Here is a 17,296-nt window from a genome sequence, read left to right on the forward strand (position 1 = left end):
ATATCTACATAGTAACCCAACTCTACAGAAGTTACTAGAAGGGAAACTCCAAACCAAAGAAAACAACTACATCTAAGGAAACAGAGCAAATAGATAACTACACAACAAAAAATCCAAAAGAATACAAGCAATGAAACTCAGTGACACCACCAACCCCACATCTAAAGTAAGTAACAATTGTTGGTCACTAGTTTCTATCAACATCAACTGACTCAATCCCCCAATAAAAAGACACAGACTAACAGAATGGTTGTGGAAACAGGATCCAACATTCTGCTGCATCCAAGAAACACACCTATGCAACAAAGATAAACACTACCTCAGAGTAAAGGGCTGGAAAAATGTTTTTCAAGCAAATGGTTTCAGAAAACAAGCTGGAGTAGCCATCTTAATATCTAAAAAAATAGACTTTCAACCCAAGTTAATCAAAAAGGATAAGGAGTGCCACTATATTCTCATCAAAGGAAAAATCCACCAAGAGGACATCACAATCTTGAATATCTATGCCCCAAATACAAGAGCACCTACATTTATAAATGAAACAATATTAAAGCTTAAATCACACATTGATCCTAATACCTTAATAGTGGGAGACTTCAACACTCCACTCTCACCAAGGGACAGATCAACTAGATAGAAAACAAATAGGGAAATAAAAACACTTACAGAGTCCCTAAATCAAATGGACCTAATAGATGTCTACAGATCTTTTCATCCAAACTCAAAAGAGTATATGTTCTTTTCAGCACCACATGGAAACTTCTCCAAAATATACCATATAGTTGGTCATAAAGCAAGCCTCAACAGATACAAAAAGATTGAAATAATCCCTTGGATTCTATCTGACCACCATGGACTAAAGCTGGACCTCAACAACAACAGAAATAACAAAAAGCTGAGACGCACATGGAAACTGAACAACTTGTTACTCAATGACAGCTGGGTTAAGGAAGAAATAAAGAAAGGAATTAAAGACTTCCTAGAATTCAATGAAAAGGAAGGCACAACATACCCAAATTTATGGGACACACTGAAAGCAGTGCTCAGAGGAAAATTTATAGCACTAAGTGCCTGCAAGAAGAAATTCGTAACATCACATACAAACAACTTAATGGCCCAACTGAAAACCCTAGAACAAAAAGAAGCAGATACACCCAAAAGGAGCAGACGGCTGGAAATAATCAAACTAAGGGCTGAAATCAATCAACTAGAAACAAATAAAACTATCCAAAGAATCAATGAAACAAAAAGCTGGTTCTTTGAGAAAATCAACAAGATAGACAGACCCTTAGCCAAACTAACTAAAAAGCAGAGAGAATCTATTCAAATCAGCAAAGTCAGACATGAAAAGGGTGACATAACTACAGACACTGAGGAAATTCAAACAATCATTAGGTCATACTACAAAACCCTATATGCCACAAAATTTGAAAACCTAAATGAAATGGGCAATTTTCTTGATAGATTCCATCTTCCAACATTAAGTCAAGATCAGATAGAAAGACTGAATAGCCCTATATCCCCCAAGGAAATTGAAGCAGTCATTCACAGCCTCCCCCCCAAAAATAGCCCTGGGCAGATGGTTTCAGCACAGAATTCTACAAGACCTTCAAAGAAGTGCTAACTCCAATTCTCCTCAAGGTATTCCTCAAAGTAGAAACAGAAGGAACACTACCAAATTCATTCTATGAAGCCACAGTCACCTTGATACCTAAACCACACAAAGATCCAACAAAAAAAGAGAAGTTCAGGCCTATCTCTCTTATGAACATTGACGCAAAAATACTCAATAAAATACTTGCAAACTGAATCCAAGAACACATCAAAGATAACATCCACCATGACCAAGTAGGCTTCATCCCAGGCATGCAAGGGTGGTTCAACATATGGAAATCCATCAATGTAATCCACCACCTAAACAAACTGAAGGAGAAAAACCACATGATCATCTCCTTAGATGCTGAAAAAACATTTGACAAAGTCCAACACCCATTCATATTTAAAGTCTTGGAGAGATCAGGGATACAAGGCACATATCTAAACATAGTAAAGGCAATATACAGCAAGCCTATAGCCAACATCAAACTCAATGGAGAGAAGCTTAAATCAATCCCACTGAAATCAGGGACAAGACAAGGCTGCCCACTCTCTCCATACCTCTTCAACATAGTACTTGAAGACCTAGCCAATAAGACAACTAAATGAGATCAAGGGGATACAAATCGGAAAGGAAGATGTCAAAGTGTCACTATTCGCAGATGATATGATAGTGCATATGAGTGACCCCAAAAATTCAACCAGAGAACCCCTCCAGCTTAAAAACACCTTCAGCAAAGTGGCAGGATACAAAATCATCTCAAAATCCGAAGCCCTCCTGTATACCAAAGACAAAATGGCTGAGAAAGAAATTAGGGAAACAACACCCTTCACAATAGCCACTAATAACATAAAGTACCTTGGGGTGACACTAACCAAGCAAGTGAAAGACCTGTTTGAGAAAAACTTCAAGTCTCTGAAGAAAGAAATTGAAGAAGGTATCAGAAGATGGAAAGATCTCCGGTGCTCATGGATTGGTAGGATTAACATTGAGAAAATGGCCATCCTGCCAAAAACAATCTACAGATTCAATGCAATTCCCATCAAAATACCAACTCAATTCTTTACAGACCTTGATAAAAAAGATTCTCAGCTTCATATGGAAAAACAAAAAACCCAGAATCTCCAAAACAATCCTTTAAAACAACAGATCATCTGGAGGTATCTCCATCCCCGATCTCAAGCTGTACTATAGAGCAATATTAATAAAAACTGCATGGTATTGGCATAAAAACAGAAAGGAGGATCAATGGAACCGAATAGAAGACCCAGAAATAAACCCACACACCTATGAATACTCGATCTTTGACAAAGAACCCAAAACCTTTCAATGGAAAAAAGACAGCATCTTCAACAAATGGTGCTGGTCTAACTGGATGTCTACATGCAGAAAAATGAAAATAAATCCATATTTATCACCCTGCACAAAACTAATTTCCAAGTGGATCAAAGACCTCAACATTAAAACCAGATACTCTAAATCGGTTAGAAGAAAAAGTGGGGAACAGCCTAGAACTCATTGGCACAGGAGACAACTTCCTGAAGAGATCACCAACAACACAGGCTCTAAGAGCAACAATCAATAAATGGGACCTCATGAAACTGAAAAGCTTCTGTAAAGCAAAGGACACTGTCATTAAAACAAAACAAAATGACTGCCTACAGATTGGGAAAGAATCTTCACTAACCCTTTATCTGACAGAGGACTAATATCCAGTATATACAAAGAACTAAAGAAGCTGAAAAGCAGCAAACCAAGTATTCCAATTAAAAAATGGGGAACAGAGCTAAACAGAGAATTCTCGACAGAGGAATATCGAATGGCAGAGAAACACTTAAAGAAATGCTCAACCTCATTAGCCATTAGGGAAATGCAAATCAAAACGACCCTGAGATTTCACCTCACACCCATCAGAATGGCCAAGATGAAAAACTCAAGTGACAACACATGCTGGAGAGGTTGTGGAGAAAGGGGAACTCTCCTCCACAGCTGGTGGGAATGTAAACTGGTACAACCACTTTGGAAATCTATCTGGCGCTTTCTCAGACAATTAGGAATAATGCTTCCTCAAGACCCAGCTATACCATGGCTAGGCATATACCCAAACTTTGCTCAAGTACAGAAAAGGGATACTTGCTCAACCATGTTTATATCAGCTTTATTTGTAATAGCCAGCACCTGGAAACCACCCAGATGTCCATCAATGGAGGAATGGATACAGACATCGTGGTATTTTTACACAATGGAATACTACTCAGCAATCAAAAAGGAGGAAATCATGAAATTTGCAGGCAAATGGTGGGATCTAGAAAAGATCATTCTGAGTGAAATATCCCAGAAGGACAAAGACAAACACGGTATATACTCGCTTGTATAGACCTTTAAGATATGATAAACATAATGAAATCTATACACCTAAAAAAGATAATCAAGAGAGTGGACATGGGGTAAGATGATCAATCGTCGTTTAGAAAGACAGATGGGATGTGCATTGAATGTATGATAGGAGTCTACTGAAGGCATTTGAAAGACTCTAACTAGCAGTGTTTTCAAAGCAGATACAAAGACTCATAACCAAACCTTTGGCAGAGTACAGGGAATTATATGAAAGAAGGGGTGTTAGTATGATGGGGAAAGGATAGGAGCTCCACAAGGACCAAATATATCTGGGCACAGGGTCTTTTCTGAGACTGACACTCCACCAAGGACCATGTATGGATATAATCTAGAATCTCTGCTCAGATGTAGCCCATGGTAGCTCAGTAACCAATTGATTTCCCATAGTAAAGGGAACAAAGACTATTTCCAAAAGGAATTCAATGGCTGGCTCTTTGACCTCCCCACTGCCCAAGGGAGGAACAGTCCTGCTATGCCACAGAGGAGGACTTTGCAGCCAGTCCTGAAGATACCTGATAAAACAGGATCAGATGAATGGGGAGGAGGTCCTCCCCTATCAGTGGACTTGGAAAGGGGCAGAGTGGAGATGAGGGAGGGAGTGTGGGATTGGGAGGGAATGAGGGAGCAGGATACAACTGGGATACAGAGTTAATAAAATGTAACTGATAAGAAAAAATAAAATTAAAAAAAAAAGAAATTAAATAAATGAATGTTCCTAAAAAATAAGATATGTATTATAAGAAAGAAAACCAGCTGTGAACCTTTGATCAATACTTTAATATATAGTCCTTTTTAAGCTTTTATTTTGGTTCCATTATGTCAGTCTACTCCCTTTATATAATCCTGATGGAGAACAAACAGCTAGCAACATATTTGGTCAGTTGTTCTGATGGACATTAGGATGCTCAATATCACCTTGCTAAATTCTGTGTTTTATTAAAGATTCGTATTTGCATGATCTACTACTTTCAATCTTCACATCAGTCAGTGAAGAAGGTTTGTATTATTTTCAGAGAAGAGCTGCAAAGTGAAAGTTTTGAGTGTACAGTGCATATCGTGCTAAGTCTTAATATAACTAAGTTCCACTACAGAGTAACGAGTATGAGTGAAGAACAGTAATTGGATGTTTCATATCCACTCACTGAACATTATTTAAGCATTGGAATACAATCTTTACACTGTTAAACAAAGATGAACACTGTAAACCAATTTTTAGAAGTCAATCCATTCTTCTTCTATACGCAGTGCCTAAACAAAACCAAAGCAAAATATCATTTAACTTCAAGGTTTTTTTTTTTTTTTTTCAGGATTTTTTTACTGCAGTTTTATTTCATCTTATTTTTGTCTGTTCTTTTTTTAATTAAATTTGTATTTTTTAGTATTAGTTACATTTTATTAACTTTGTATCCCAGCTATATCCCGCTTCCTCATTCCCTCCCCAATCCCACCCTCTCTCCCTCATCCTCTCCCTATCCCTTTCCAAGTCTACTTACATATACATTTAAAAAAAAGTTACAAAGATAATTTCGGGTTTTGAATCAAGGTTAAAAATATCGCCTCAGAATTATTTTATATGTGTTTGTGAATTATATTTATTATGTGAATTATATTTATTATACTTTTAGCAAATGCCCTGAACTCATAACAAAATCTATTCTAATTGGAATAAAGTATAGCTGATAAAGGTCAATAAGTTCATATCTGTTACTGACTCATAGTGTGCATTCTCATCTACACTACTTATTTCTTCTTGAGAATGATTATGAAGATTATTTTGATGTAATATTTATAAACATTCATATGAATAATTTAGTGATCAGTTGACTTAGAAGGACTTCAGTCTCATCATGCTGTATTTTTTTTTTTTTTAATAATTTTAATTCATAGTGTTGTCTGTAGATTTGGGGTGTGGACACAAAGGGCAATTGACAGTTCTTTCTCCCTCTGTACCTCCCCACAAGACATTGCTCATGAACTCCTGTGTATCCCTTCCTTCCTTTCTCCCCTCTATCTCCCAGCCATGCCTGTCATTTATTTTCCACAATTTCACTTCTACTTTCACATCACATAAACATACACGATTTCATGTTCCAATATAAAATCCAGTCAAGAAAAGTGGGAGAAAACATGTGCTATTTATTGTTCTGTCATTTTCTTTTTTTTAATTCTTTATTAATTACACTTTATTCACTTTGTATACCCCCTGTGGCATACAATCACTCCCTTCCTCCACCCTCTGCCTCCCCAAGTCCACTGATAGGGGAGGACTTCTTTTCCTTCCTTCTGATCCTAGTCAATTAGGTCTCATCAGGAGTGGCTGCATTGTCTTCTTCTGTGGCCTGGTAATGCTGCTTCCCCCTTGGGGGGAGGTAATTAAAGAGCAGGCCAATCAGTTCATGTCAGAGACAGTCCCTGTTCCCATTACAATGGAACCCACTTGGATACTGAACTGCCATGGGCTACATCTGTGCAGGGGTCTTAGGTTATCTCCATGCATGGTCCTTGGTTGGAGTATCAGTCTCAGGAAAGACCCCTGTGCTCAGAATTTTTGGTTCTGTTGCTCTCCTTGTGGAGTTCCTGTCCTCTCCAGCCCTTACTATTATTTCCCACTTCTTTCCTAAGATTCCATGTACTCTGCCCAAAGGTTGCCCATAAGTCTCAGCATCTGCATTGATAGTCTGCAGGGCAGAGCCTTTCAGAGGTCCTCTGTGTCAGGTTCCTGACTTGTTCCCTCTTTTCTCCTTCTTCTGATGTCCAGCCTCTTTGCCTTTCTGGATAGGAAATGAGCATTTTAGCAAGAATCCTCCCTCTTGATTAGTTTCTTTAGGTGTACAGATTTTAGTAGGTTTATCCTATATTAAATCTCTATATAAGTGAGTATATACCAGGTGTGTCTTTCTGTTTCTGGGACAGCTCACTCAGGATGATCCTTTCCAGATCCCACTATTTACCTGCAAATTTCATGATTTCCTTGTTTTTTTATTGCTGAGTAATATTCCATTGTATAGATGTACCACAATTTCTGTATCCATTCCTCCACAGAGGGGCATCTGGGCTGTTTCCAGCTTCTGGCTATTACAAATAAGGCTGCTACCAACATGGTTGAGCAAAAGTACTTGTTGTGTACTTGAGTATCTTTTGGGTATATGCCTAGGAATGGTATAGCTGGATCTTGAGGAAACACTATTCCTAGTTGTCTGAGGAAGTGCCAGAATGCTTTCCAGGTGGTTGAACAAGATTACATTCCCACCAGCAGTGGAGGGGGGTTCCCCTTTTCTCCACAACCTCTCCAGCATGTGTTGTCACTTGAGTTTTTGATCTTAGCCATTCTGATGTGTGTAAGGTGAAATTTTAGGGTCGTTTGATTTGCATTTCCCTTATGACTAAGGACGTTGACCATTTCTTTAAGTGTTTCTCAGCCATTCGATATTCCTCTATTGAGAATTCTCTGTTTGGCTCTGTACTCCATTTTTTAATTGGATTACTTGATTTGTTGCTGTTTAACTTCTTGAGTTCCTTATATATAATGGATATTTGTCCTCTGTCTGATATAGGGTTGGTGAAGATTCTTTCCCAATCTGTAGGCAGTCACTTTGCTCTGATGACAGTGTCCTTTGCTTTACAGAAGCTTTTCAGTTTCAAGAGGTCCCATTTATTGATTGTTGCTTTTAGAGCCTATGCTGTTGATGTTCTGTTCAGGAAGTTGTCTGTCTCATCATTCTTATCTTTATTTTTACATGACATAAAATAATAGCTCTTGAACATTGAAGATATTGTAGAAAAATCATTACAAGAAACATTAATTATAAACTAAAATCCTCATTATATTGAATTTACGTCTTTTTGTTTTCCCTCAAAAGGTTTTTCAATCTCTTGTAGACATTGGTTATGGAAGCTCTACATTAATTTCATTAACCCATATGTGGTAATATCTATAACATACTTTGAAAACATTGTATTTCTGAAACAGTAATAAATACCCATTTTGTTTAAAGAATATTTGAAGATTTTCATAGGTAAAGGTTGATTTTGTGATTCACAGTGTGTTGCAAGAGAAAAAGCTTGACTTCATAGAGTCACACAGTCTGTGGTATTTATAAGCAGAGAAAAGCTATAAAATGTAATTTGTGTCATTGTTATGCTTCTGTGGATAACAAATGGCAGACAATTTGATTTTAGAAATACTGGATTTAAGGTTCTGTTTGGAAGGTTGATATATTTACTAAAGTGTGGCTACTCCTAGTCGTTTTCTCCTACAGATCCCAAAGGAACTTATAACCAAGATAAATTAAGTTATAACATGAGAAATATAATATCAATCTTCTTAAAGTCACCATGCATTATATTATTAGTGCATATAATTCCACCCTGGAACTTTAAAGGAAACTTACACACACACACACCCCTTGAAGCTCCATATATCCATGCTGTATTCTTTTCTTCAACACAAAGATATATGTATACAAATAGCTGGGCAGACAGCTCTGCCAGTCTCCCATCTGCAAACATAGCCAAGTGTCCTTGTTAGTGTCAACAGTTGGCTGTCTCCCATGGAGTGGGCCAGGATTTGGTTGGCCATTCCCTCCATCTCTTCCTTATATTTATCCCCTGCACATTTTGTAGGCAAGGTAAAATTTTGGGTGGATGTTTTTGTGGGTGGGTTGGTGTTCCACCTCCCTCCTCTAGGAGCCCTGTCAAGTTAGAACGTGGCCTCTACAGTCTCCATTCCCCCCACTGCTTGGGGTCTCAGCGAGAGTCTCTTCCATATCTTCCCTGGAGCTTACCCTGCTGTAAGTCTCCAGCTTGTCTTAGAACTGCCCCCTCCCACGTGTTCTCTTCTCCCTGAAATCCTTCTGTCCTTCTACCCCCTGTTCTGCCCACATCTGCCTCCCACCTTGGTTCCCCACCCTTGTTCTCCTCTCTACTTCCTCTCCTATTCTATTCTGTATCTTTCATTTTGTATAATTTTTATTTTCTATAGTAATTACAAGTTATTTACTTTGTATCCCAGCTGTAGCCCACTCCCTCATTCCCTCATAACCCCACCTTCCCTCTCTCATCTACTCCCTGCCCCTCTCTAAGTCCACTGATAGGGGAGGTCTTCCTCTTCTTCCATCTGACCCTAGTTTATCAGGTCTCATCCGGACTGGCTGCAATGTCCTCCTCTGTGGCCAGCAAGGCTGCTCCTCTCTCAGCGGTGGGGAAGGTCAAAGAGCCAACCAATGAGTTCATGTCAGGCATAGTCCCTGTTTCCCTTACTAGGGAAACCCATTTGGATACTGAGCTGCCATGGGCTACGTCTGAGCAGGGGTTCTAGGTTATATCTATGCAGGGTCCTTGCCTGGAGAATCAGTCTCAGAAAAGACACCTTTGCTCAGATGTATTCTACTGCCTATTGTGTTTCCCCTTCTGAGTGAAATTCAAGTTTCTTCCCTTGGGCCCCTCTTGTTACCTAGCTTCTATAGTGTGTGAATTGTATTATGGTTATCCTATATGGCTTGTAAGTGAGTACATACAATGTGTGCCTTTTGGATCTGGGTTACCTCACTCATGATGGTTTTTCTAGTTCTATCCATTTACCTGCAAATTTCATGATTTCTTTGATCCTAATAGCTGAATAATATTCTATTGTGTAAATGTACCAGTTTTCTTTGTCAGTTCTTTGTTTGAGGGACATCTGGGTTGTTTCCAGTTTCTGTTTTTTATGAATATTGCTGCTATGAACACAGCTGAGCAAGCGTCCCTGTGGCATGGTGGAACTTTTTTTGTGTATAAGCCCAGGAGTACTATAGTTAGGTCTTGCAGTAAAGTTATTCCCAATTTTCTTAGAAATCTCTAGATTGATTTACAAATAGGTTGTACAAGTTTACACTCCCACCAGCAAGGGAAGATTATTCCCATTTCTTCACATTCTTGCCAGCATATGCTATCACTTGAATTTTTGAACTTAGCCATTCTGACAGGTATAAGATGGAATCTCAGAGTCATTTTGATTTACATTTCCCTGATGACTAATGGCGTTGAACATTTCTTTAAGTGTTTCTCAGACATTCATGATTCCTTAGATGAAAATTCTCTGTTTATCTCTGCACTCCATTTTTAAATTGAATTATTTTGTTTTTTTGGTGTTTGATGTCTGGATATATATATATATATATATATATATATATATATATTTCTCTGAGGTTCAGTTTTCTCATCATTGGAATGTTACTATTAGTAATGTTAATTTGGTAATAATATTTAGAAAGTTAAGTAAAATTACTCATAAAAAGAATCTAGTACTAAGGTGTATGAATTAGTATTATTTTTTCTAAGATACTAGACCATATAAGCTTTTTTCATTGACCATATAACCTTTTTCATTTCTAATGGAAATTTATTGACACTTACCTTTTCAATAATGGTTGAATAAATTTCTCAGTCTAAAATATAACTGCTGCATATTTCATCTTTAATGATGTTTTAAAACAGCAAGAAACAATCTAACTCAGGACTTAAATGAATTAATCTTTTTAAAAAAATCAATGAATTAAACAGTTGGCCTTTGAGAAAATCAACAATATTGACAAATATTTAGCTAAATTAGCTAAAACATAAAGAGAGAAGATCCAAATTAATAAAATCAGAAATTAAAAGAGGCACCTTACAACAGATACTGAGGTAATTTAGAAAATTATGAGATCATACTTTCAAAAACCTGTACTCTACCAAACTTGAAAATATAAGAGAAATTGATAAATTATATATATATTGTAAATTATATATATATATGCATATATATATATATGGCTTACCAAACATAAATTAAAATAAAATAGACAAATGAAACAGAACTGTAGCCTCCATCAATAAATGGGACCTCTTGAAACTGAAAAGCTTCTGTAAAGCAAAAGACACTGTTGTAAGAACAAAACGACAGCCTACAGATTGGGAAAGGATCTTCACCAAACTTATATTTGACAGAGGACTAATATCCAGAATATATAAAGAACTCAAAAAGTTAAAAAGCAACAAATCAAGAAATCTTATTAAAATATGGAGTATAGAACTAAACAAAGAAATCTCAGTAGAGGAATATAGAATGACAGAGAAACACTTAAAGAAATGGTCAACATCATTAGCCACCAGAGAGATGCAAGTCAAAAGGACTCTGAGATTTCATCTGACACCCATCATAATGGCTAAGATCAAAAACTCAAGTGACAACACATGCTGGAGAGGTTGTAGAGAAAGGGGAACCCTTCTCCATTGCTGGTGGGAATGCAAACTTGTACAACCACCCTGGAAAGCATTCTGGCACTTTCTCAGACAACTAGGAATAGTGCTTCCTCAAGACCCAGCTACTTTGGGTGGATGACACCTAAATGAACATCGGTACAAAGTCCCAATTTATTTCTAATATCAGAGATCAGACCTCTACTCTTGCCTGATGCGTCTAAAACAAAAAGGGGGAACTGTAGAGAGCTGCGTAATGCCGCGCCTTAAAGATGGAGCTGGTTTCCGCCTTCCACCTTCCCGATGGTAAGTGCTCTCTGTCACAAACAACTCCACATTTGGCTAAGGCTGAGGATCTGGCTTGCTTCCATGTATGTGGACCTATCTGCATTGCCCATGTGGCACTCCTGGGTTGGCTACCCAGAGGCTATTTAAGCTGTGGGCTGGCTTTCCCCAGGGTCCGATGATTGTTCAAGGTTCCTGAATAAACTGCATTGAGAAAAAAAAATCCTCTACAAAACAAGATCTTCTGGAGATATCTTCATCCCTGATCTCAAGCTGTACTATAAAGCAACAGTAATAAAAACTGCATGGTACTGGCATAGAAACAGAATAGTGGATCAATGGTACCGAACAGAAGACACAGTAATAAACCCACACACTTATGGACACCTGATCTTTGACAAAGTTGCCACAACCATACAATGGAAAAAAGATAGCATCTTCAACAAATGGTGCTGGTCTTACTGGATGTCTACATGTAGAAAAACACAAATAGGTCCATACTTATCACCCTGCACAAAAATAAAGTCCAAGTGATCAAAGACCTCAATATAAAACCATACACACTAAATCTGTTAGAAGAAAAAGTAGGGAAGAGCCTTGAACTCATTGTCACAGGTGACAACTTCCTGCACAGAACACCAACAGCACAGGCTCTAAGAGCAACAATCAATAAATGAGATCTCATGAAACTGAAAAGCTTCTGTAAAGCGAAGGACACTGTAGTCAAAACAAAATGACTGCCTACAGATTAGGAAAGGATCTTCACCAACCATATATCTGTCAGAGGGCTAATATCCAGTACATATAAAGAACTCAAAAAGTTAAGCAGCAACAAATCAAGTAATTCAATTAAAAAATGCGGTACAGATCTACACGGAGAATTCTCAATAGAGGAATATCAAATGACAGAGAAACACTTAAAGAAATGCTCAACATCCTTGGTCATCAGGAAAATGCAAATCAAAACGACCCTGAGATTTCACCTTACACCCATCAGAATGGCTAAGATGAATAACTCAAGTGGCAACACATACTGGAGAGGTTGTGAAGAAAGGGAAACCCTCCTCCACTGTTGGTGGGACAGTAAATTATACAGCCACTTTGGAAATAAATCTGGCACTATCTCAGACAATTAGGAATAGCTCTTCCTCAAGATCCAGCTATACCAGTGCTAGGCATATATCCAAAAGATGGTCAAGTATACAACAAGGACATCTGCTCAAACATGTTTGTAGCAGCTTTATTTGTAATAGCCAGAAGCTGGAAACAGCTCATATGCCCCTCAGTTGAGGAATGGATGCAGAAATTGTGGTACATCTACAAAACAGAATATTACTCAGCTATGAAAAAAAAAGGAAATCATGAAATTTTCAGGTAAATGGTGGGAAAACTGGAAAAGATCATCCTGAGTGAGCTATCCCAGAAGCAGAAATACACACAGGATATATACTCACTCATAAGTATATATTAGACATATAATACAGGATAAATATACTAAAATCTGTACAGCTAAGGAAGCTAATCAGGAAGGAGGACTCTGGCTAAGATGTTCAGTCTCCATTCAGAAAGGCAAAGGGATGAACATTGGAGGAGGGAGAAAACAGGAAACAGGACAGAAGCCTACCACAGAAGGCCTCTGAAAGGCTCTACTCTGCAGGTTATCAAGGCAGATGCTGAGACTAATAGCTAAACTTTGGGCAAAGTGCAGGGAATCTTGTGAAAGAAGTGAGAGATAGTAAGACCTGGAGAGGACAGGAGCTCCACAAGAAGATCCAAAAAGTCTGGGCACTGGGGTCTTTTCTGAGACTGATACTCCAGCCAAGGTCTACTCATGGAGATGGCCTGGAACCCCTGCACGGAGGTAGTCTATAGCAGTTCAGTGTCCAAGTGGCCTCCATAGTAATGGGCACAGGGACTATCTCTGACAGGAATTGATTGGCCTGTTCTTTGGTCACTTCCCCCTGAGTGGGGAGCAGCCTTACCAGGCCACAGAGGAAGACAATGCAGCCAGTCCTGATGAGACCTGATAGACTAGGGTCAGAGGGAAGGAGAGGAGGACCTCCCTTATCAGTGGACTGGGAGAAGGACACAGGTGGGTAAGAGGGAGGGTGGGATTAGGAGGAGAGGAAGGAGGGAGGTACAGGGGGGATACAAAGTGAATAAACTGTAATTAATGAAAATAAAAATAATTAATAAAAAATTATCATTAAAAAAAAAAAACCCAGCTATACCACTCCTAAGCATATATCCAAAAGATGCTCAAGTACACAACAAGGACATTTGCTCAAACATGTTTGTAGCAGCTTTATTCATAATAGCCAGATCCTGGAAACAACCCAGATGTCCCTCAGTTGAGGAATGGATACAGAAATTGTGGTACTTTTACACAGTGGAATACTACTCAGTAATTAAAAACAAGGAAATCATGAACTTTGCAGGCAAATGGTGGGACCTAGAAAAGATCATCCTGTGTGAGGTATCCCAAAAGCAGAAAGACACATATGGTATATACTCACTGATAAAGACCTATAAGATAGGATAAACATACTGAAATCTATACATCTAAAGAAGATAAACAAGAAAGAGGACCTGGGGTAAGATGATCAATCCTCACTTAGAAAGACAGATTGGATGGACATTGGATGTAGGAGAAAACAAGGAACAGGACAGGAGCCTACCACAGAGGGCCTCTGAAAGACTCTACCTAGCAGTCTCTCAAAGCAGATATTGAGACTCATAACCAAACCTTCTGCAGAGTGTAGGGAATGATAAGAAAGAAGGGGGAGTTAATATGACCTGGAGAGGACAGGAGCTCCACAAGGACCAAATATATCAGGACACATGGGTCTTTTATGAAACTGTTTCTCCAACCAAGACCATGTATGGATATAACCTAGAACCTCTGCTCAGATGTAGTCCATTGTAGCTCAGTATCCAAGTGGGTACCTTAGTAAGGGGAACAGGGACTATTTCTGACATGAACTCAATGGCAGGCTCTTTGTGTCCCTCCTCCCCACACCCCGAGGGAGGAGCAGCCCTGCTAGGCCACAGAAGAGGACATTGCAGCCATTCCTTGAAATATCTGATAAACCAAGGTCAGATAAAAGGGGAGGAGGTCCTCCCCTATCAGTGGATTTGGAAATGGGTAAGGAGGAGATGAGGGTAGGAGGGTGGGATTGGGAGGGAATGAGGGAGCAGGATACAGCTGGGATTCAGAGTTAATAATATATAATTAATATTCAAAAAATAAAAAAAATAATAAAAATAAAAAAATAACAATTTTAAAAATTAAAAAAAGAGCTGTAGCCCCCAAATAAAATAGTGGTAGTAATTAAAAGCCCATTTTGCTTAGTGCCATCCTTAGGCATGTGGATGCAGATTGCAAAGAAAGGTCACTCTGCAAGCCATGGCCAACCGGCCAGTGAGCATTGTTCTTCTATGTCCTCTACTTTTGTCCATGGTTCCAGGTTCTTGCCTTGCTCCTGCATTTACTTCACCTGATGATAGACTGTAATCTACAAATCAAATAAACTCCTGTCTGTATCATACTCATTCACAATATGGTGTTTTATCACAGTAGAAATCATAACTAAAACAGTTACGAAGCCTCAGTATACTGTATGTTAACATAAAGTTGTACTCGTTTTACTAAGATTTGCTTTAGGGAGTTCTTTTTGTCTCCAAAATTATTAGATCAACTATATTGTAATCATGCTTTCATCCAAAAAACAATAATAGAGAATTTAATATTTGTCATTAACAAAATTAAGTCCTAAAGTTTTCTTGAGTGTAACTTAGTACATTATTATATCTGAGCTCTTATTCTAATCACTAATCAATGGAGACCTTAAATAACTTATGACATAGTAGATAATTTTTCTATTAACATCCTTTGTAAGTTTTCTCTGTTTTCATAGAAAGAACATGGAAATTTAAAATATTTTCCCAGAGTAGACAAAAGGCTGTGGCCAGTCAAGCCATGCTACTGCTCTACCGAATAGAGCATATAACTCTGTAGGGTATCTCATTGCATAGTCAAAAGCTTTGAAGAGTAAAGAATTTTTTTTTCAGACATATCAAAACATGTTAAATGACAATTACTATTATTAAAGCTGGCAATGGCAGTGGATGTAGGCTTTAATAGTCAATGAGCTATACAATCTGCTGCAATAAAAGAGTCATTTCTTTTAATTTTTATTTTTATCAATTACACTTTATTTACTTTGTAGCCCCCCATAAGCCCCTCCCTCCTTCCCTCCCACTCCCTTCTTCTCATGCATGCCCATGCCCAAGTCCACTGATAGGGGAGGTCCTAAGAGGGGTAATTTTTATATAGGTTGATGGAATTTACAGACCCCCATTGATAAAATACAATCTAGAAAATACTTTTTTGGGTTTTGCTTATGAAGCACTGTCTGCATTAGATGTACTTTCAGTTCATCCTTTCAATGATAGTGTAATTCATCTTCCCTCCACTCTGCACTTGTGCCTAATCTATTCTAATGATTTTACCTACCTCTTTTTAATCTTGTCCAGCTTCTGCCATCTTTCTGGAGAAATTTGTTAAATATTTAGAAATATATATATAATTTTAGACTGTCTAGGTTCAAATCTAGTAAATAAAGTACATTCATAATTTGAAAACTTTCTTACCAAAATTTTAGAAGAAACTTTTAGTTGACAATTATTATTAAATTCTCTGCTAAAAGGATGAATTAATGGACTAAAAATGTAAAAGAAATCTCTTTTAAGCGTAAGCGAATGTCTTTAGGAAATAAGAGTGGATCATCCTATGGTGGAAAGAGAATCAGATCGCAGTAATACTATAAGGATTACCTGGTTAGTGATTCCAGCCGGGCCTTAGGAAAATGTGTCTTATCTTGCTGCTGAGTTTAACTTTTTGACTATCCCAGCATCCATTTTGGAACTGCTTCCCATCAGAGAACTGCAGAAACCACCTTCTGTTGGAATTGATCTGCTTGATACTGTAATCACCCAGAATTTTGTCTCAGCTCCATAACGAACAATTCTCTACTCTTTACACACAAATGTACACACACACACATGTCTGTGTGCATACATATACACACATTCCTCTGGATTTCAATTTTTTTATGCTTTTGCTACAATCATATTATTTTTTAACTTGGGACTATGTACAGACCTTTGTAAGATATAGCTCACTACCTGATTTTCTATCATATCAGAGTTTACCTTTTGATTCAAGTTTTAAATTTAGGTTTCTGTCTTAAAAATGTTTGTCATATCAGTTCTGTAGCTTAGCATGGATAAAGGGATCATAAGAGTGTTTTTATTCAGCGACCACTCCTGTTTGGTTTAATTATATCCTTGTCAGTATTCCAGAAGAATTATATACAAAATAGGACATGTAACCTAGATACATCAAAGGCTCACAAAAAAACTAAGCCTCACGCTCACACTCTAGTGTAATGCCCTCTAACACTGACTTTGGAGACACTTAATACATGAGAGGAAAATCAGGTTTCACAAGTTGAAAAGTCACTAATGAAATGTAAGATCCATGGTGAATCTTGTTAAGGATCACAGAAGAGAAGAACCATAAAATACCAAGGTAAAAGAATTAGTAAACTGCCAGATATTTGTAGGAAGAATGTCACTGTGTACCACAAAGCCATCTTAGTCCAGTAAGCAAGCACAGGCAATCTCTAAATACTATCTTGCTGAATCCATCCCAATTTGACAAAGTCTGATTTTATGTATCAAGAAGCCACAAATCATGGTCTTTGACACACAGCGATGAATAGTTGACTGAAAGCT

This window comes from Meriones unguiculatus, chromosome 3, assembly GCF_030254825.1.
Source record: "Meriones unguiculatus strain TT.TT164.6M chromosome 3, Bangor_MerUng_6.1, whole genome shotgun sequence".
NCBI lineage: Eukaryota > Metazoa > Chordata > Mammalia > Rodentia > Muridae > Meriones > Meriones unguiculatus.